This window comes from Solanum verrucosum, unplaced genomic scaffold (genome assembly GCF_900185275.1).
Source record: "Solanum verrucosum unplaced genomic scaffold, falcon-dt-bn FXZP01000135.1, whole genome shotgun sequence".
Classification (NCBI taxonomy): Eukaryota; Viridiplantae; Streptophyta; class Magnoliopsida; order Solanales; family Solanaceae; genus Solanum; species Solanum verrucosum.
Genome location: NW_026020360.1, coordinates 377,938 through 401,705, shown reverse-complemented (window position 1 = coordinate 401,705; position 23,768 = coordinate 377,938).

Sequence of the window (23,768 nt, the reverse complement as noted above, 5' to 3'; positions counted from 1 at the left end):
CTAGCTCTTATGTTTAAAAACACATACTTCTATCTGTGATTTGAGGTAATTGCTCAAAAACTTAGCTCAAGGGCTATCTTGAAAATCAAAGTTTCCTCTCTTGCTTAATTTTGAAAGAACTTACTCTTTTCTGAAAACTAGCTCAAAAGCTCTTTGGAAATCAAGGTTTCCTTTTCTTGTTAAAATGTGATGACGTTTTAAACTCTTTGGGAATCCATAGTCCCTCTATAATTTTTAAAGAAATGAATTTCAAACTTTATTCCTTACTCCTTACTCAGCTTGAACTTTACGTCTTAAAACAAAGTTAAAACATTTGGAAAACTCTCTAGACTTGACTCTTACTTCTCTTGACTTTGATCTTAACTTTCCTTGAATTGGATTATGGATTCAATGTTCATGATCTCATGTTATGGATAATTTCATGATGTTTAGACGTGCGTACCTTAGAGTATAGAAATTGACTAGTAAACATAGGTACGTTGCTAAGGAACTTGTAAAGAAAGAAGGGGGGGGGGGGGGGGGAACGGAAAGAACTAGCATCCCTGGAGCACTGAGAGGCGCAGGGCGCCAGCCTTAAAACTTCAGAGGGCTTGGGTCTGGAGGACTTGCTGGCGCCGCGCCCTAGGCCCTTGCCTAGTGCAATCCGACTTTTCTCCTTCATTTTTCATCTCTAAACCCCCTATTTCAACTTAGTTCTTTATCAAAACACTTAGAATCAACTATACCATCAATATATGCACGATTCTATTCGAATTCACACCTAAAATTACGAATTTGGATCAACAAATCCTCAAAAATTTCAATGAATCAAATACTCAATAGAACTTCAACAAAATCCATCAAGAACTCAATTTCTAAAACCCTCAACAACATAAATTCACTGAAATAAATCATGATTGGTGTGTGGGTAAACTAACTGAATGCTATGTGATCTCACATACCTCGTAGGGATTACCCCTTGACGAAATGCACGATCTTAGCTTCAAGAACTTGACGATTTCCTTGCTTCTTCTTTCTCTTCTCTAAAACCCTAACTCAATTTTCAAAAGTGTAAATTGACCAAGTTCAGTTTAGACCCCTAAGTAATTACCAAAAACGAATTAGAATAATAAGGTAAGGAAAAGACCAAATTACCCTTCTAAAATCTGGTTTAGACTTTGCTTATTTTAACAGCCCAACTTCAAATGGGAATATCTCACTCATACGAACTCGGAATTGTGCAAACTCAGTGGCCTTGGAAAGATAATTCCAAGATCCTTCCTTGGTACTGAAATCACACCTAACTCATCCTGAGCTAAGAGTTATTGTCGTTTTAAGTTGACCCAAAACTCAGACTTCACTTAATTTTTGTCAAATTTCCAGGTTTTTATTCTTTCCAAAAATGACTATTTTCAAGTCTAACTCTTTCTAGTTCTTTCAAATAGCGAGATGTTACAATATCTCCCCCTTGGGAACATTCGTCCTCGAATGAGATTAATCTTAGTAGGCTAAGGGTGTAACATCTAACACTTAGTTCAAACACCCAACAATCAAAATGCAAAAATAACTTGCCAACATATAAATTAAAGAGTACTAAGAAGAGAATTAGTACCTTGGTTAGGAATTTCTCCGGTATCAAAGAGATGTGGATATCTCTTCTTCATATCTTCCTCAGCTTCCCAAGTATCTTCCTCAACAAACTGGTTCCTCCAAATGACTTTGACTGATGCTACTTTCTTAGTCTTTAACTTGCCAACTTTGTGATCTAGAATCTGGATCGGAATCTCCTCTAGGACAAGTTATCCTTCATATCAATACCTTTAGTTGGTATCATTAATGAAGGATCACCCATGCATTTTTTCAACATAGAGATGTGAAATACCAGATGAATCGCTGCTACCTCTTGTGGTAGCTCTAACTCATAAGCTACATCGCCAAATCCTCTTGGATATTCGATAAGGACCAATATAACAGGGAGTAAGCTTCCCCTTCTGATGAGTCAACAAATTACACTGATTTAGGGCTTTATTTTGATAGAAATAGTGTCCTCATATGCTTATTTTGTCTCAATATCTGATGAAAACACTTAAGTTTCAGGTATTTAAAGTTTTATTGAAAGCATGGACACTTAGGCGCAAAAATGAACAACAAACCTGAAAAGAACAACGAAGCTGAAGCCTGTGCATCGCCAAACACACTTAGCGATTCATCGAAAGGATTCACTCTGCCATTTGTTCCAATGCGCGAAGTCTTGAAGAAGAAGGATCAAAAGGCGATGAAAGGAGTAGTCGGCGCTTCACCGAATATTTTCGTGAAGCAGTACTATACCACCCAATGGTCCAGAACATGAAGATTTTGAAGGCAAGCACGAAATGGCGATGAAATAGAAGAAGGGTGAGTCACCGAGTCATTCGGCGACATCGACTAACCTCGTCGAAAGATCTACAAGCATTATTTTCTGAAGTCTATAAATACTAAACTTAATATTAATTTTAGAAGAGTCAAACATTTATTTTAATTTCTAGAATAGAATAGTACTTTTTGGGATATTTTCTCTCAAGTTTGGAGAGGGTTTTGTGGGAGACTTGAAGAGAGAAAGATTTCATCATCCCCAAGTTGGAAGTGGGTCTTCTCCATTCTTCTTCCTTTCGTTAATTCAAGGTTTAATTTCTTATACCCATTTGATTTTAGTAGCATTTTAGGAGTATTTTGTTATTTCTTGAAATGTGGCTAAAAACCCCATTCTTGGGATGTGGTTTAGTAAATATGTGTTGATATCGTTGGTAGGACTTGCTTGCTTATAGGTTAGATGTATTTTAATGTTGATTTCACCTAGTGGTTGTGGTTTAATTTAAGGGGTTTGTAGTTGCAAATACAAAACCACCCATCTGTTTTCAGCTTGCCCGAAAGTGAGGTCGCGAAACTAAGACCACTAGACTGATGGCCTAAGGAGTGGGTCGACATGAAGTTCTGCCTGAGAGGGTGAACCCTAGTGCCATATCCTAACAGTCAGCTTGAGAGACTGAGTAGGGTAAGGCATAGGCTGGTCTTCATACGGAAAGTGGGTGTCCGAGAGGAACCCATTTGAAATGGGGTAAGTTACCCGAGAGGGAACTTATTTCCATTTAAAGCTTAGCCCAGTTACTATTATCTTGTAAATTTCCTATCGAAAGCAGGTACCCAACGATTTATCTCAACTTGTATTGCGGTCACACCTTAAGAACTTTCTCCCATACTTGATTTTCTTGTTTACTTTTGTTGTTTTTGCTACTTGTGACAAAACCCCCAATTGATAGTTGACAGTTTTGTGTCACCCCCTTTAATATACAATATTTTGTTTGTTAATGTCTTTAGCCACGACTAATTAGAACTAAATTTTATTTTTCTATTAATTCTCCAAACCACTCCCTTGGGACACGATTCCAACCTTTAGTTGGGCTACTATATTATCAACGATCGAAGACACTCGTACCGTAGGTTAGTGTTGTTGGTCACGATAAGCATCAAAATGGTGTTATTTGAGTGTTTTTAGACTAGTACAATTTTTGTTCTTCTTGGTTGTTGTTTACTTATTTAATTTTTAGTTTGGTTTTAAGTATTTGTGTGCCACAACAGGCCATATGAGTGCAAATGGGGACAATAGCTGCCAAGCGGGTCACTCAGCAGGTTGTGTTTTTCATCGAGACGACATCGATGATTATAATAGTGTTTATCACCCTGTCGGCGTGGGAGAGATGGGTGAAATTTGCATACCACAAGCTGACGAGAATGTAATGTTCAAAGTTACCAGTGCAACACTCAAACTCATACATTCAAGAAGTTTATTTGGAGGGTTAGAGCATGAAGATCTGCATGATCATGTACGAAACTTTGTGGAATTGTGAATCCCTTTATCATTCAAGAACCTATCTCAACAATCCATACGATTTCACTTATTTCCATTATCGTTGACTGGGAGAGCCACCAAATGGTTGATTGAGCGCCCAAACAACTCCATCAAATCACGGGAGGAGTTGGTTATGGCATTTCACGAAAGATGTTTTCCTCCATCCAGAATGATGAAACTAAGAGACGATATTCAAAATTTCAAGCAAAAGGAGGGTGAACCAATTCACGAGTGATGGACAAGGTTCAAAAGATCTTTGTGTAGGTGTCCAACGCATGGGCTACCAGGTGAATTGTTGCTCCAATACTTTTACCGTAGTCTGGACTCGGTGAATAAAGGAATCGTTGATCAATTGGTGCAAGGAGGAATAATGTTACAATCATTTGAAGTAGCCTTATTTCTCCTAGATGGTATGACTAAAGTAAGCCATGGTATACCAAAGATGATCAAGTCTCCCCACTATGTTTCCGATTAATGCAAAAATAGATAGAAAAAGAAAGGGAAAGGGACGAAAACATCAAGAGATGTTATATCAAATGGAAAATCTACAAGAACATATGAAAGGGACATGTGGGGTATTTCAGGTTGAGGAGGGTTCTTCTTTTGGTTACTCAAGACCGGGGGAGAATCAAGGTTGGAACTCTAGAAGATATGAGGAGGGTTCCCTCATACGCTATCAACCGCGGGGTGGGAATCAAAGTTGGAGCTATTATAGAGGTGAAGAACCAAGGAGATATTGGCAAGATTGGGCTGAGCAAGGTGGTCAGGAGGAGGACCATACTCACTTAAGTGAAATCCCAAAATCTAATGGGAATGCAAGTGGTCCTCGGGTAAATGATTTGTTATCGCACATACTCGATAAAGTTGAGGGCTCTGATGATTTGCTAAAAGGAATGAAAGATGACTTTTCATCTTTGAACAGTAAAGTAAATTCTCATGTTGATGCCATCAAAATGCTGGAAGGTAAATTGAGTCTGTTATCAGCTCAATTAACATCCAAACCACCCATGGACTATATTGAAAGAGAGCCGGCAGTGGTTACTCATAGCGGTAAGGAGGCAATAGGGGATATGATAGAAGATGAGGATCCTCAAAAACATGAAGAAAGTCAAGGTGTGACGGAACAAGATTCGCCTATTCAACAAAGTCGTACTAAAGAACCACGGGAGGAAGCAAATCAACAAGTCCATGTTCCAAAAAACATGCTTCTTTTACCCAAGATACCTCCACCATTTCCCCAACATTTTAAAAAAAAGAATAAAGATTAGAAGTTCAAAAAAAAATTGTCAGTATTCAAGAGCTTATCAATTAACCTTCCTCTGGTAGAAGCATTGTTGGAAATGCTGGGATACACCAAATTCATGAAAGAACTGGTTACAAAGAAAAGCAGCTTGGTATATGAAACGATTGAGGTACCTTATAGTTGCAGTACAATTATGACAAATGATTCAATCACTAAGAGAGAAGATCCTGGAGCATTCACCATTCCGTGCACAATTGGCATGCTCCAATTTGCTAAAGCCTTTTGTGATTTAGGAGCAAGTATCAACTTGATGCCCTATGCAATATACAAGCAACTTGGTTTGGGTGAACCAAAGGAAACCACAATGAGACTCCTCATGGCTGATCGATCAATCAAACACCCAGTGGGAATACTCTATGACATATTGGTAAAAGTGGATTGGTTCATCTTTCTGACTAATTTTGTGATTCTAGACTGTGAGATTGATACTGAAATTCCCATTATTTTGGGAAGGCCATTCTTAGCTACCGGGAGAGCATTGGTGGATGTTGAAAGCGGGAAATTAAAGTTCCGTGTGAATGATGACGAGGTGACCTTCAATATATGTAAGTCCATGAAGCAACCAAGTAATATCCATGTGGTGTCTATTGATGATGTGATAGATAAGGCAGTAGCAAGTGTGAGTCATTTAATGTGCAAGAATGAGCCCCTTGAATTTGTGCCTTCTAATTATGATGAATATGAAGTTCAGGGTTACGAGGAAATGGTAGCTGCTTTATCAGGATTAGGAGAATATTCAAGGAATCCAATCAAATTGGATATCGATATGAAAAATAGAGAAAGTCCCTGCTAAGCCATCAACAGAAGAACCACGAAATCTGGAGTTAAAAGCCCTACCCTCTCATCTCAAATATGCCTTCATAGGAGCAATAATACTCTAACGGTAATTATCACCGCCAATCTGCTTTAAAGGCAGATGAAATCGCTCATTGAAGTATTGCGGAAGCATATAAAAGCTATTGCATGGACAATAGGCGATATAGTTGGAATTCCCCCTAGCATTTGTACTCATAAAATCCGGCTCGACAATGAATGCAAACCTAGAGTTGAGCATCAACGGAGATTGAACCCTCCAATGCAAGAGGTGGTAAAAAAGGAAATCATCAAGTGGCTAGATGCAGGGGTGATCTACCCTATTGGATATAGTAAGTGGGTAAGTCCGGTTCACTGTGTACCGAAAAAGGGAGGTATAACCGTAGTCCCAAATACAAAAGGAGAACTTGTGCCAACAAGACCAGTTATTGGGTGGAGAGTATTCATGGACTACCAAAATCATAACTCATGGACCGATAAAGACCATTTTCCAATGCCTTTTATGGATCAAATGCTTGATCGGTTATTAGAAAGAGGGTGGTACTATTTTTTGGATGGGTACTCCGGCTACAACCAAATCTCTATTGCGCCAGAAGATCAAGAGAAAACCACTTTTACTTGCCCTTATGGAATGTTCACATTCAAAAAGATGCCATTCGGGATATGTAATGCACCAACAACATTTCAACATTGCATGTTGTCTATTATTGCAGATATAGTCGAAGACTCTATAGAGGTATTCATGGACGACTTCTCAGTCGTAGGGGATACGTTCGAGGAATGCTTGATTCACTTAGGACAGGTACTCCAAAGATGCGTAGAAATGAAGTTGGTTCTGAATTAGTAGAAATGTCACTTTATGGTAAAATAAGGTATTGTTCTTGTGCACAAGGTGTCACAAAAGGGGCTGGAAGTTAACAAGGCAAAAATTGAGGTCATTGAGAAATTACCCCCGCTGATTTCAGTAAAGGGTGTTCACAACTTCTTGGGGCATGCATGATTTTACAGAATGTTCATTAAAAACTTCTCAATGATTGCACTTCCATTATGCAAACTCTTAGAGAAGGAACCGGAATTCCACTTTAATGATGCTTGTGTTGCTGTATTTCAGTGTTTGAAAGAGAAACTAATATTCACTACGATTTTCATCAGCCCTAATTGATCCGAATCTTTTGAGTTAATGTGTGATGCCAGCAGTATCGCCGTAGGCGTTGTGTTGGGGAAAAAGCACAACAAACTGCTTCACCGAATTTACTACACAAGCAAGACTCTAAATATTGGCCGGCACAATTATACGGTCACCGAACAAAAGTTGCTTGCAGTAGTCTATGCATTTGAAAAATTCAAGGTGTATTTGCTAGGCAGCAGAGTAATCACACACACTGATCATGCCGCACTTCGTTATTTGATGGAAAAGAAAGATGCAAAACCACGATTAATTAGGTCGATACTACTATTACAAGAATTTGATTTCGAGGTGAATGATCGAAAGGGATGTGAAAATTAAGTGGCTGATCATTTATCAAGGCTGGAAGCAAGGGCGAATGTTGAGCATGAACTTGACATAGATGACTCTTTCCCAGATGAACGGGTGTTTGCAATATCCCTCAAACATATGCCATGGTATGTAGATTTTGAAAATTACATTGTGTGTGGGCTGATGCTGGATGAGTTGACCTTTTACCAATATAAAAGATTCTTGTTCGATGTTAAAAAGTACTTTTGGGATGAGCCATACTTGTTCGGAGAGTATGCTGATCAGAAGGTCTGTTTCGAAAGAAGAACTGGTAGAAATTCTCCATGCTTGTCATACATCTCCAGTGGGAGGTCACCATGGTGGTGTTCGCACCGCTGCTAAAGTTCTCTGGTCGTCACTTTACAAGGATGCACATGAGTTCGCAAAGAAATGCTCTAAATGTCAGTAGCAAGGTGGAGTATCTAGAAGACAGGAATTACACCTCACTCTTATTTTAGAGGTTGAGCTATTTGATGTATGGGGGATAGATTTCATGGGCCCATTTGTGTGCTCATTTGGAAATAAATATATCTTAGTGGCTGTAGATTATGCTTCCAAATGGGTGGAAGCCATCACATTTCCAAACAACGAAGAAAAAAGCATTGTCCAATTCCTGAAACGCTACATTTTCGCAAGATTTAGCACTCCGAGAGCAATCATAAGAGATGGGGGATCCCACTTTTGCAATAAGTGGTTCTCAATGGCACTGAGTAAATATGATGAAACACAAAGTGTCAACCCAATATCATCCCCAAACAAGTGGCCAACTCAAAGTGTCGAATCAGGAAATCAAAAGCATCTTGTCAAAGACAGTAAATGTCAATAGAACTGATTGGTCTAGGAATTTTGATAATGCACTATGGGCATACCGGACTACTTCCAAAATACATATCGGGATGTCTCCATATTAGTTGGTTCATGGTAAGGCTTGTCATCTACCCATTGAGTTAGAACACAAAGCATTGTGGGCATTGAAAGCCTTAAATTTGGACTGGTCAAAAACATCAAGGTAGAGAGAAGAGCAGCTAAACGAACTAGATGAATTTAGACTCAGATCATATGAAAGTTCAGCCATCTATAAAGAGAAGATGAAGAAATGGCATGATGCTCGGATACTCAAGCAAGACTTCAAGGTAGGAGATTGGGTTCTGCTATACAACTCACAACTTAGACTCTTCCCTGGAAAGCTCAAATCTAAATGGTCTGGACCGTTTAGAGTAACGCGATGTTCATCAATGGTGCCATAGAATTTGAAGATCAGGAAGGACCTTTATTTACAGTGAACGGTCAACGTCTGAAAATGTATCTGGGAGATTGTGAACAGATTTAGTTGGTTGAAGCGGTATATTTGGAAGACACCTAAAGGCGATGCTGCATAGTGCCGCGATGTTAACTAAGGCGTTGTTTGGGAGGCAACCCAAAATCCCTATAATTGCTTTATTTTTATTATTATCAGCACTTATTTCCAGGTAATAAAATGGTATGTCATTTGTGCAGGTGAAATTGCAAAAATGAAGGAAGGCTGGCAAATAATAGATCTTGTCGGTGAGTCCCCGAAGGGGTCGGTTAGTCCGACCTTATCCGTCATTTAACTCAAGACATCGTAAACACTGAAGTCTGTTAAACTCGGTGAGATTTGAAGACTATTTGCAAATAGCCAAAAAATTTGGTGATCTCGATGAAAACCGTCATTTGGATCTTCACAATGACTGAAGTATCTGTAAAACTCGGTGAGTCGAGTGATCACTCAGCGAATCGCCAAGAAGTTTAGTGATTAGAACTAATATCGCCAAACGGACGAAAAACTGGACAGACTTTGCCAGCCGAAGCAGTTCAAAAACCATCTGAGCAGCGCAAAAGCCTCACTTTGATTGACTACACCGTGATATCTTGTTCTCCGATGCATCGACTGGCGTTACTGTGTGAGGGGTACCTACCTTTGAAGCAGCTCATGATTTAGTTGAGATGAGTAAGACTAACCTCGTTACATCAGCTGAAGCACAACGCTAGAGTCAGGAGGGAGACACTCCGGATACTTGATTTCCCAAACAAATGAAGCGACCTATTAGCTAGGACTTTTCTCTACCCTCCTCTCTATCTTGCTTACATCTACTTTTGGATTCTTATTACTTGCGTTTGAGGACAAACGCTCTTAGCGGTGGTAGGGTGAGACCCACCTTGTTTTGCTTGTTTCAGATATTTGTGTTTTGTTGTACATTTGGGTTATCTGTTTTATATTTTTAATTGTGTTTTTAAAACTGCATTGTGATTGTTTGAGCTTGTGGCTCCGTTTACACTTATTTTTAATTGCAAAATGACTTTGACCCTTTCGAAATTTTTTGAGTTTTTCACACATTTTTGCCACCCTTCGTGAGTTGAATGTGGTTGTTCTTTCGCAAATATTTGAGTCTCGATTTTGATCAATATAATTGACTTTAATAGTGCTCTCAATTGAACGAACATGAATGTACAAATACGATGAGGCCAAATGAAGTTGCATAGTCAATATGTGTACTCATTGCATCTAGTTGTGATTAGTCATTTATCGAATTGATTCTCTTGTAATGACCGTTGCACACTAGCAAAAGTATGCAGTCTTGTTTAACTTAAGTGTCGATGCCTTGTGTGATTAGCTTACTTTGAACCATGCATGAATAAACCCAGAATTTGCCCTGTTTGTCTAATTGATTTAGAAAGGTGTCCTCTTGATATGATCTTAGGCAACTTTAAAGAGTGTGAGCCAAATTTAACGTATACCTCATTTGTGGTCAACCCGTGAGCGTGTGAAACTCTTTTGAACACCACTTAAGCCTTACCTTTCTTTGGTAGAACCTTGATGAACCATATACCTTACTTGACCCACTACCTATAATCCTCTTAATTTGTGGTTTAGTGAATAGCCAACTTAGGCCAAAAGCCTAAGTTGGGGGTGTGGTGAAAAGGAAAAGCAGACGTCAAGAAGTGCAAGAAAATTCCCCCTTAACCCATGGTGTTGCAGAACAACGAAAACCCTTCAATCTAAAAAAAAACTATGGAACAAATACAAAAGAAATCAGGTTTCCAAGCAATCCATGGAGGACAATAAAAACATGACTTAGAAGCACTAGAAAAATAATTTAAAGAGGGAAAGAAGGGAATACCTTGAGAACACCACACCTCACGAGGATGAAAAATTCACTGAGCCTAAATGATCATACCTTTGCACTCAGCCCCATTACAGGCCTTGGAAAGATCTTTTTGATCTTGAGTAAGCCAATTCAAAAGTCGATTGGAAAATAAGGGTAAACATGTGGGTAAAAACATGCATTGTATTCCTCTTTTTGAGTGTGAGTGTTGCATCTGATTCCTGATCTTAAATTGATTAACCTATAGGTGTGAATATGGAATCATTCTTTGTGTGAGGGCATTTAGATACTTTTTGTTGAGGTTGAACTTGCACGAGTAGTAAGTATTGCGAGCATGAGAATATTTGGTAGTGGTGTGTCACAACTTGAATCTTTGAGTCCACAATTGAATTTTTCATAATTACTTTGAGTCTTGTTGTGTATGTTCATAATTTAGTCTTGTGTAGCACTATTTTAGACACCTTGTTGAACGGCTAAACTTGAGTTTACTTGAGGACAAGCAAAAGTGTAAGTTGGGGGTGTTAATGAGTCCACAAATTGAACTCATTTAGGGCTTTATTTTGATAGAAATAGTGTCCTCAAATGCTTATATTTTGTCTCAATATTTTATGAAAATTCTTAAGTTTCAGGTATTTGAAATTTTACTGAAAGCATGGAAACTTAGATGCAAAAAGGAATAAAAAGGCTAGAAAGAACGAAGAAGTTGAAGACTGAGCATCACCAAGCACACTTGGCGATTCGCCGAAGCAATCCCCTCCGCCCTTTGTTCCAGTGCGCGAAGCCCTGAAGAAGTAGGATCAAAAGGCGATGAAAGGAGCAGTCGACGCTTCACCGAATATTTTTGTGAAGCGGTACTAAACCGCCCAATGGTCCAGAATGTGAAGATGTTGAAGGCAAGCAGGAAACGACGATGAAACAAAAGAAGGGCGAGTCGCCGAGTCATTCGACGACATCGACTAACCTCGCCAAAAGATCTGCCAACACTATTTTTTGAAATCTATAAATACTAAACCTAGTATTAATTTTAGAAGAGTCAAACATTTATTTTAATTTCCAGAATAGAATAGTACTTTTTGGGATATTTTCTCTCAAGTTTGGAGATGGTTTTGTGGGAGACTTGAAGAGAGAAGGATTTCATCTTCCCCAAGTTGGAAGTGGGTCTTCTGCATTCTTCTTCCTTTGCTTAAATCAAGGTTTAATTTCTTATACCCAATTGATTTTAGTAGCATTTTAGGTGTATTTTGTTATTTCATGATGTGTGGCTAAAACCCCCCATTCTTGGAGTGTGATTTACCAAATATGTGTTGATATTGTTGTTGGGTCTTGCTTGCTGATAGGTTAGATGTATTTTAATGGTGATTTCACCTACTGATTGTGGTTTAATTTAATGGGTTTGTAATTGCAAATACGAAAAACACCCATGTGTTTTCGGCTTTCCAAAGAGGGAAGTCGAGAAACCAAGACCACTAGACTGATGTCCTTACGAGTGGGTCGACATGAGGTTTAACCCGAGAGGGTGAACCCTAGTTCCATATCCTAACACTCAGCTCGAGAGAGTGAGTGGGGTAAGGCCTGGGCTGGTCTTCATGCGACAAATGGGTCTCCGAGAGGAACCCATTTGAAACGGGGTAAGTTGCTCGAGAAGGAACTTATTTCCATCTAAAGCTTAGCCTAGTCACTATTATCTTGTAAATTTCCTATTGAAAGCATGTACCCAACTATTTATCTCAACTTGTATTGTGGTCACATCCTAAGAACATTCGCCAATACTTGATTTTCTTGTTTACTTTTGTTGTTTTTGCTACTTGTGACAAAACCTCCAATTGATAGTTGACACTTTTGTGTCACCCGCTTTAATTTACAATGTCTTTGTTCGTTAATGTCTTTAGCTACAACTAATTAGAACTAAATTTTATTTTTCTATTAATTCTCAAAATCACTCCCTTTGGACACAACCCCAACCTTTAGTTGGGTTACTATATTATCGACGAACGTAGACACTCGTACCGTATGTTACTGTCGTTGGTCACGATAAGCACCAAAATGGTTCCGCTGCTGGGGAGTGGCGTTATTTGAGAACTTTTAGACTAGTAGAATTTTTGTTCTTCTTGGTTGTAGTTTACTTATTTAATTTTCAGTTTTGTTTTGAGTATTTGAGTGCCACCACAGGCCATACGAGTATAAACGAGGACAATAGCTGCTAAGAGTGTCACTCAACGGGTGGTGTTTTTAATTGAGACGACATCGATGATGCTAATAGTATTTATCACCCTGTCGGGGTGAGATAGGTGAAATTTGAATGCCCAAGTTGACGGAAATATATTGTTCAAAGTTACCAGCGCAACACTCCAACTCTTACATTCATGAGGTTTCTCTGGAGGGTTAGAGCATGAAGATCCCCACGATTATGTACGAAGCTTTGTGGAAGTGTGCACCACTTTTTCATTCAAGAACCTATCTCAAGGAATTCACATAAATTATTCATAATATCATGAATCAACACTATAATAATCATATATGAGTAGTATCCAACACTTTGGAATCATACCCACCTAAAACCCATACATTGGAAGTAACCCTAGCTTAGATTGGGGTTCTTCTTCATAAATCTTAGGGTTTTCTAGGGGACTCTACGGGTGGAAGAACCCATAGATGAAAATCTAAACATACATTTAATCAAAGCCCTAAAGCAAGCTCTCAACAATGGACTTTGTTCTTGACCCAAGCTTCAAGCTCTATCTCCTTCTTCAATGGAGGTTCTTCCTAGATAGAGAAATATTCTATCGAGAGGATGAAGATGGGTTTTGTTTCGATTCTAGGTTGAATGACTTAAATGAGGTAAACTTAGGTCTAATAAGCTTATATAGTTGCTAGGAAACAAATAGAATAACGTAGGGTCAACTTTGGTAAAGAACTAAGGACCCTAAACGTTTTAACTTAAAATCTACTAACCTTCACGTCTTACCTTGCCCTTTATACCCCCATGGCTCACCAAGGGCACTAGGCAACTCGCCAAGTGGACCCTTGGCTCGCCCTAATTTCTAGCAAGCTCAATAATGGGGCAGTTCACTTAGGCGATCTAGGGGGTAAATAGGCAATTCGCCAAGTAGGATGGCAAGCTATGACTTACCTCACCCTTTGGTCCAGCACCTAGGACGAAAGGGCAGTCCACTAGGCGACCTTAGGTTTCCTTTGGTGCATCACCAAGTGCCTTGGGTGATCAAGCTTCCCAATCGCCAACTAGGCACCTAGGAGAACAACTTCTCTTTCACTCCACCTTGATATCTTATGCACTTGCAACTCTATACCATTTCATAGATAGTCTTTTAAACTACGGGGTCTAAAATGTATCTTGATGTTCAACTACTAAGCTTCTCATTCAAAGTACGGAAAGTATCATCTGCGACTCTATTTCACATATATCAAACCTTAGAACCCTAGCTTGAGGCTCTAGTTTGGTCTACTAGTTTCCAAGGTGTTACAACAATGGACCAATTATGTTCAAAGAAAAACACATGTATATGAACACGGTTCAAACAAGCACAAACAAAATAAAAGTTGTAGCAATTAACACATAAACAATTTAACGCATTCTATCATACATGTGACCTTTTAAGACAAAGATAAGCCTAACGTTTGAAGGATGTGTATATCATTTTTGAAACATTCCATTGCCCCAAAAATATTTATAAAAACCTTATGAATAAAATAAATGGGGATACATATTGGAGGAGTGGTAAATAAATATCAGTCATACGCAGGGGTACAATGGTAAACTAAACTAAGTTTGATATAAAATCTTCATTCCCGAACTTCTTGATGCTTTTGATTTTTTTCCGGATGAGGAGGATCTTTCTTTGACTTAAACAAGGAAACTACCTATAAAATAAAAATCCAGCCTCAAAGGATAATAATATGCACAAATCGACATAGATATCCTTCAAATTTAACAAATAGTTGAATGATCATCTTATATTGACCAGTGGTAAATTAGACATAAGGTGGTCTTCTGATAGGCCCCAACACGCCTAGGATATTGGGCCAAGTTATTTAAAAAATGCGATAAATTTGAGATTTACTTTTGCTCTACGTTAGTTGACTAAAAGTGAATTTTGAAAGACCAAAATCTCAAGCGGATAACTTAGGCTGAAACTCACCACAACCATTGGACGCCTGACGTACCAATAAATTGTCGATTATTCCGAAAAAGGGTTAAGAATAAAAAAGTTCGGCTGCGGTTGCACCAAACCATTTTTTAATATACTACATTTATGTTATGGTGACGGAAATGCCATGAATGCAATATGACAGTTAATATTCAAGTAGGTTGGCGAGTTGTGACTTAGCTCGCCAATTGGTCTAGCACCTAGACCTAAAGGGCAGTCCACTAGGCAAACTTAGGTACCTTTTTGATCATCGCCAAGTGCCTTGGGAAATAAAGCTGCCCAATCGCCAATTAGGCACCTAGGAGGACAAGTTCTCTTGAACTCTACCTTGATATCTTAGGCCCTTGCAACCCTATACCATTCCATAGATAGTATTCTAAACTATGGGGTGTAACACGTATCTTGATGTTCAACTACTAAGCCCCTCATTCAAAGTACAAAAAGTCTTATCTACGACTCTATTTCACATACATCAAACCTTAGAACCCTAGCTTGAGGCTCTAGTTTTGTCTACTACTTTCCGGGGTGTTAAAATATCTCTTCCTTGGGAACATTCTCCCACGAATGACTTTCCTAAATACTTCTTAAAGGGAACAACTCTAGACTAGCAGCCCAATATGCATGCACTACATCCAAATGCACACAACCAAGGAGGAAAACTTCAACTCTAAGCTACGCATAATCAATGCAACACAAGGGAGTAGGAACTACATCTACCTACCCAACATGCATGAAATTCTTTATCTATTCTATTTCAAGGAGGAACTACCATCTCCTAGCTATAACATGCTCAACACACACTACATGGAGCCTATAATGCATATTGACTCAAAGACGCTACAACATGAGGCAAAACAATGCATGTAAGTCAAATCTAACAAGACCTAGGCATTTTCATGAGCATTCATATCAAGAAATCATAGCAACACATAATCACATAATAACCACATTAGGTAGGCACACTATCTCCCCCTTGGGATCAAACCTACACATGCATTTCTAAACATCATTAATAGCAAGGAGAGCATCAAGTCCAATCATAACAAGTCATAAAAGACAAGAAATCTAGAGATTTTTCTAAAACATAAAAGAAGCACATACCGGAAGGGACATGAGGAGATCACTCTTGATCTTCTCTATATTGGAGAGCATAAGACCTATTCTTATTTTGAGGCTCCACCTCCTCACTACCAGAGGCAACTTGCTTACCCTGTCTTCTCTTAGACTTAAGAATAGGGCAATCTCTCATACCCACTACAACTCTCAAAGTGGAAGTTTCTAGAAATCCCTAATTCATGAACATCAAGGATACTCAATGACCTTGCTACCTAAGCACATCACCTCCCCCTTGGGAGCAAGCTTATTCAAACTCTTTTACGCATCACTAAAATTTCACATTATCATACAGAATGATTCTATACGAAGGTCAATTACATTTCTACCATTGTTAGACGATTCTATTCACTCAACTCACCTAGGTATTTCTCAAAACACCATATTCAACCAATCCATTAACATACTTCAAAAATCCATCATGACTAAGTCGGATTCTACTAACAAACAAGAAAAACCTCATAAAAACATTGCTAGGTAGGCACACTATCTCCCCCTTGGGAGTAAGCCTACACAAACTCTTCTAAATATCTTCATAACATAAAGGAAACAATAAAGCATCATCCATACTAAAGACAACATCAAAGTCTAACATCTCAAATCTTACCAAGTCACATAGCCATAATTGACATCTCAACCTACCTTTCTCCCTCCCTTTTTGTGGCATAAACACTTCTAATAGTCACATCCTAAAGACCATTGAATAAGGGTTAAGAAATAGAGCTTATAGATTTATGGCACAACTTGGAGAATGAAGAAGTGAGATTTTTCCTAAGCATCCAATAGCCTCCTATTCATAAATGTGTGGCGACTCACACCCATGAATAAGATTCTACTTAGACGTGGCTTGAGACATCCTAAAACTTATCCCCAAACTTTTTGCTCTGATACCATGTTTTTCACGACCCAGGGGTACCCCCTAGACGTAACAGGGTGTACTCGACCTCGAAAGGGTCTAATACAACCCTTAGCATCATCATAACATACGATCATAGAAAAGTACAGGAAATTTAAAACTTTCTTTAAAACATTCAATCAAAAACATTTCATAAAAGCGGAAGTCTTTACTAAATCTATGTATCAAAACCATCTATGAATCACATGAATAAAGGTCCTGGGACGCAGCCCACATAAAGTCTAAAACATAAGAAATGACATAAAAGTAACATAGCGTGTTTGTCCTCGAAACTATGAGGACTCACTAATTCTTCAAGTCTTCAAATGCCTTCGAAACCTAGCCTCCAAAGCAACACAATCTCCAACACCCTACATTTGATTAGAATGTAGGCAATATGCTTTAGTACAAAATGTACCAAGTATGAAAGCTAACATACCAATATAAAACATAATCATAACAGATAATAACATATTCATAACATAACTCCAATAGAGTATCATAACATCACAAATCAACATAGGACATTCATAATTTCATACTTCAACCATTAGTCCTTCATGTTCAAGTGAACTACTTCACAAGCCACCTACAAGCATACTTGTGCAAGGCAAAGATAACATCACATAATACTACCTAAGCTAAGTACCTCTCTTTGGTCATTCTTGGTCATAGTCCACCTTAGTCAAGACCTAGATTTTCATGTCATAAAAGCACTACACTCCTAAGTAACCTCAAGGCACACTTGTGCAATGCATGTGGGGAATCCCATAATACCACACACACTATGCATATCTTGAAGTCACCCTATTCATATTTACCATCTCTTGGTGTCACTATAGGCCTACTTCGTATTGACAAGGAACTATCAACTTAAGTCAATCATATCATGGAAGGCAACTATAACAACAATCCAAGCTAGGCATACATTATATTAGTAGCTTCAAGTCATACTTGTGCCATGTATGTATGGCATCCCATACTACCACTCACACTAAGTATTCCTTTAGGCTAGCTTAATTAATGCTTATTATCTATCATTCTAGACTATCAAAGAATACCACATACTAGGCTAGACCTAGATACAATGGAAAACACCTTACCATGCAATCCAAGCTATCCTAGGAAGGATACAAGTATACCAACCTAGCCACCATGCAACATTCAATAGGATGAAAGCTACCCTTAGGGGAGGATTAATCCTCAACCCTAAGCTATACTTAGGAGAGTACGATGTCTCAATCCTAAGCTACCATGAAATGGTCTTGGCCTCACCAAGTCAATCTACCATGAAGTGTATCCTAACAATGCTAGTTCAAGCTACCCTTAGGAGAGTATAGATCCCCAATCCGAGGCTACCATGCCTATAATAATGCAAGCTACCATGAAAAACATCCTACCAATGCTAGTTTAAGCTAACCTTAGGAGAGATTAATTCCTCAAATCCCAAGCTACCATGAAATCTACCATCCCAAGCTACATAATTCAACTATCCTTGAAGGAATCATAAGACTCAACCTCAAGCTATTCTATTCTAACAAGCATGATTCATTTTAGGTAATTAGCCTTTCACTCTAGCATCATTTTATGTGAGAAGACCTTTCAAATTCTACATACATGCAAGTTATCTCATCATATTAGACCTCCTCTTTAATCCCTAGTGATCAACATTATGACTTCAAGCCCTACCTTCAAGCTTTATTCCACAATCGTCATACTAGTCTAGATGACAAGACAGATTAGCCCTAAGCCTTAGTCATATGCGATTCTAAGCATAATTCATCGTAGGGTCCTAATTCTAATCATTCAATTCATATTCTATCATACATTCATAAGTCTAATTCTATTCATGGTGCTAACTCTAGAAAATCTTTCAAGAACCATCAATTTCTCATCAAAAGATCTAAACCCAGATACTTAGGAAATTACGGTTACACAAGGAATTCACATAAATTATTCATAATATCATGAATCAACACTACAATAATCATATCTGAATAGTATCCGACACTTTGAAATCATACCCACTTAAAACCCATACATTGGAAGTAACCGTAGCTTAGATTGGGGTTCTTCTTCACAAATCTTAGGGGTTTCTAGGGGACTCTATGGGTGGAAGAACCCATAGATGAAAAGCTAAACATACCTTTAATCAAAGCTCTAAAGAAAGCTCTCAACAAAGGACTTTTTTCTTGACCCAAGCTTCAAGATCTATCTTCTTCATCAATGAAGGTTCTTCCTAAAGAGAGAAATATTCTATGGAGAGGATGAAGATGGGTTTTCTTTTGATTCTAGGTTGAATGACTTAAATGAGGTAAACTAGGTCTAATAAGCTTATATAGCTGCTAGGAAAGGAATATAATAATGTAGGGTCAACTTTGGTAAAGAACTAAGGACCCTAAACGTTTTCACTTAAATTTTATTAACCTTCACGTCTTACCTAGCCCTTTATACCCCCATGGCTCGCCAAGGGCACTAGTCGTCTAGCCAAGTGGACCTTTGGCTAACCCAAATTTCAGCAAGCTCAATAATGGGCCAGTTCAGTTAGGCGATCAAGGGGGTAAATAGGCGATTCGCAAAGTAGGTTCATGAACTAGACACCTAGGACTCTGACTTCTCTTGACTTTGATGTTAAGACTTTTGGAAAACTCTCTCGACATTACTCTAACTTCTCTTGACTTTGATGTTAACTTTCCTTGAATTGGATTATTGATTCAAGGTTCATGATCTCATGTTATGGATGATTTCAAGATGTTTAGACGCACCTTAGAGTATAGAAATCGACTAGAAAACATAGGTACGTTGCTAAGGAACTAGTACGGAAAGAAAGGGGGAGAAATGGGAAGAACTAGTGTCCCTAGCGCTCTGAGAGGCGCAAGGCGCCAACCTAAAAAGTTAAGAGGGCTTAGGTCGGGCACACATTGTTGGCGCAGCACCCCAGAGCCCAAACTTCAGAGGTCCCTTCTTGGGTCACTGAGAGGAGCGGCGCCCCAAGCTTGCCCAGTGCACTGCGACTTTTTCTTCTTCGTTTTTCATCTCTGAACCCCCTATTTCAACTTAGTTCTTTACCAAAACACTAAGAATCAACTATACCATCAATATATACAAGATTATATTCAAATTCGCAGCTAAAATCAAGAATTTGGATCAACAACTCCTCAACAATTTCAACGAATCGAATACTCAATAGAACTTCAACAAAACCCATCAAGAACTCAATTTCTAAAACCTTCAAGAAAATAAATTCGCTCAAATAAATCATGATTGGTGCATGGGTGAACTAAATCAATGCTATTTAATCTCACATACCTTGTAGGGATCACCCCTTGATGAAATCCACGATCTTAGCTTCAAGAACTTGACGATTTCCTCGTTTCTCCTTTCTCTTTTCTCTTCTCTAAAACCCTAACTCAATTTTCAAAAGTGTAGACTGACCAAGTTCAGTTTAGACCCCTATGTAATTACCAAAAACAAATTAAAATAATAGGTTAAGGAAAAGACCAAACCACCCTTCTAAAATCCGGTTACGACTTTCCTTATTTTAATAGCCCAATTTCAAATGGGAATATCTCACTCATATAATCTTGAAATCACGCAAACTCAGTGGCGTTGGAAAGATAAAATGTGAGAAGACCTTTCAAATTCTCATACATGCAAGCTATCTCATCATATTAGACTTCCTCTTTAATCCCTAGTGATCAACATTATGACTTCAAGTCCTACCTTCAAGCTTTATTCCACAATCATCATACTAGTCTAGATGACAAGACACATTAGCCCTAAACCTTAGTCATATGCGATTCTAAGCATCATTCATCATACAGTCCTAATTCTAATCATTCAATTCATATTCTATCATACATTCATAAGCCTAATTCAATTCATGACTTCATATTCCCATTCTTATATAAGTTCTATTCATGGTGATAACTCTAGAAAATATATCAAGAACCATCAATTTCTCATTAAAAGATCTAAACCCACATACATAGGAAATTAGGGTTACACAAGGAATTCATATAAATTATTCATAATAGCATGAATCAACACTACAATAATCATATATGAGTAGTATCCAACACTTTGGAAACATACCCACCTAAAACCCATACATTGGAAGTAACCCTAGCTTATATTGGGTTCTTATTCACAAATCTTGGGGGTTTCTAGTGGACTCTATGGGTGGAAGAACCATAGATGAAAAGCTAAACATACCTTTAATCAAAGCTCTAAAGAAAGCTCTCAACAAAGGACTTTTTTCTTGACCCAAGCTTCAAGATCTATCTCCTTCTTCAATTGAGGTTCTTCCAAGAGAGAGAAATATTCTATGGAGAGGATAAAGATTGGTTTTCTTTTGATTCTTGGTTGAATGACTTAAATGAGGTAAAGTTAGGTCTAATAGCCTTATATAGTTTCTAGGAATGGAATAGAATAATGTAAGGTCAACTTTGGTAAAGAACTAAGGACCCTAAACGTTTTCACTTAAAATTTACTAACCTTCACATCTTACCTCACCTTTTATACCCCCATGGCTCACCAAGGGAACTGGGTGACTCGCCAAGTGGACTCTTGGCTAGCCCAAATTTCCAGCAAGTTCAATAATGGGGTAGTTCACTTAGGCGATCTAGGGGGTAAGTAGGCTATCCACCAAGTAGGTTGGTGAGCTATGACTTAGATCACCCTTTGCTCCAGCACCTAGGACAAAAGGGCTGTCCACTATGCCACCTTAGGTTCCCTTTGGTGCATCACCAAGTGCCTTGGGCAATCAAGCTGCCCAAACACCAACTAGGCACCTAGGAGAACAAGTTCTCTTTCACTCTACCTTGATATCTTAGGCCTTTGCAACCCTATACCATTTCATAGATAGTCATCCAAACTGTGGGGTCTAACACGTATCTTGACGTTCAACTACAAAGCCCCTCATTCAAAGTACGGAAAGTCTCATCTACGGCTCTATATCACATACATCAAACCTTAGAACCCTACCTTGAGGCTCTAGTTTGGTCTACTAGTTTTCTGGGTGTTACAATAATGGACCAATTATGTTCAAAGCAAAACAGAGGTATATAAACACGGTTCAAACAAGCACAAATAAAACAAAATTTGTAGCAATTAACAGATAAACAATTTAATGCATCCTATCATACATGTGACCTTTTAAGACAAAGGTAAGCCTAATGTTTGAAGGATGTGTATATCATTTGTGAAACATTCCATTGCCCAAAAAATGTTTATAAAAACCTTATGAACAAAGAAAATGGGGATACATATTAGAGGAGAGGGAAATAAATATCAGTCTTACGCAGGGGTACAATGGTAAACTAAACGAAGCTTGAGATGAAATCTTCATTCCCGAACTTCTTGATGCTTTTGGATTTTTTCCGGATGAAGAGGATCTTCCTTTGACTTAAACAAGGAAACTACCTATAAAATAAAAATTCAACCTCAAGGGATAATGATACGCACAAATCGACATAAATATCCTTCAAATTTAACAAATAGTTGAATGATCGTCTTATATTGACCAGTGGTCAATTAGACATAAGGTGGTCTTCTAATAGGTCAAACACGCCTAGGGTATTGGGTCAACTTAGTTAAAAAATGCGATAAATTTGAGTTTTTCTTTCGCTCTACGCTAGTTGACTAAGAGTGGCTTTTGAAAGAGCAAAAACCCAAGCGGATAACTTAGGATGGAAATCACCACAACCATTGGACACCTGATGTACCCGTAAATTGCCGATCATTCCAAAAAAAGGTCAAGTATAAAAAAGTTTGGTTGCGATTTAACCAAACCGTTTTTTGATAAACTACATTTATGTTATGGTGACGGAAATGCCATGAATAGTATATGCCAGTTAATATTCAAAATTTAAACACATTTTGCATAAAGTAACAATTATTACAATGCCAAATGATAAAATCCTTTTGCTTAGAACCTAGATTAATCCCCGGCGGAGTCGTCATTCTGTTACAATCCGATTTTGAAAACTAACGTTTTGAAACCATTTCACAACTTTGGAAGATTTATGAACTTTTAGAAAAATGATTAATTTAGGATTCGGGTAAGGGTTCTAGTAATTCTCTAAAGAAATTTTAGGTATCTTAGAAAATCCACTAACACATGTTGAGAAACGAATTTATAATTTGGCTAATTTCTAAGGAAAAACATAAGATTACTTGTGAAAAATCTTGTTTTTAAAATACTTTTTAACTTAACAATTTATCCTAGTTAATATTTTGAACTACATGGTTAGGTCAATATCATCAACGTGGATTCAAAGTTAATTTCTAACTATGAAAGAATATGGATAATTCTTGTCACTCCCCAAGCCTACACCCTGGGCGGGACTTGCACTCGAGAACCATTGCTGGTCCCAAGCGAACCATTGGCCTGGCTTACTTACTCAAATAAGACTGAGAATGCTATAAAGAAAACGTTCAACTTGCCAATAAGGTAAACTCAAGTCTCAACATAAGATAATGAAAATGAAAAGACTAAAGAGCTAACATTTAACTGTCTATATAGCCTCTAAACAACTGAGATGGATATCAGGACCAGAACCACAATATCCTAATGAACTAAAACTACTAAAAACAATAAAAGGGGTCCTCCGGAAGCAAGAAGGCTCACCAACAAACTATGGAGCTCAACTAAAATCAACAATGCACTGGATGTTGATCCTGGTTACCTGTATCTGCATCATTAAAAGTTGTAAGCCAAATGGTTTCAGTACATTGAATGTACGAGTATGCGAGGGAAATCCTAAAACAAGACATACGCTTGAAAGGAACTGAAAGAACTTACCTGGCTCAACTCAACTTAACTTAACTTAACTCAATATAAAGCAATAAAGTGAATGCAGTATAAATAAAAGATTTTAAAACATGGATGCCAACTTTGTGTATTTAGAAATACAATATTACTCTGTGTGTATTCAAAGATACGATATAAACTATGAATTGTATATAAAA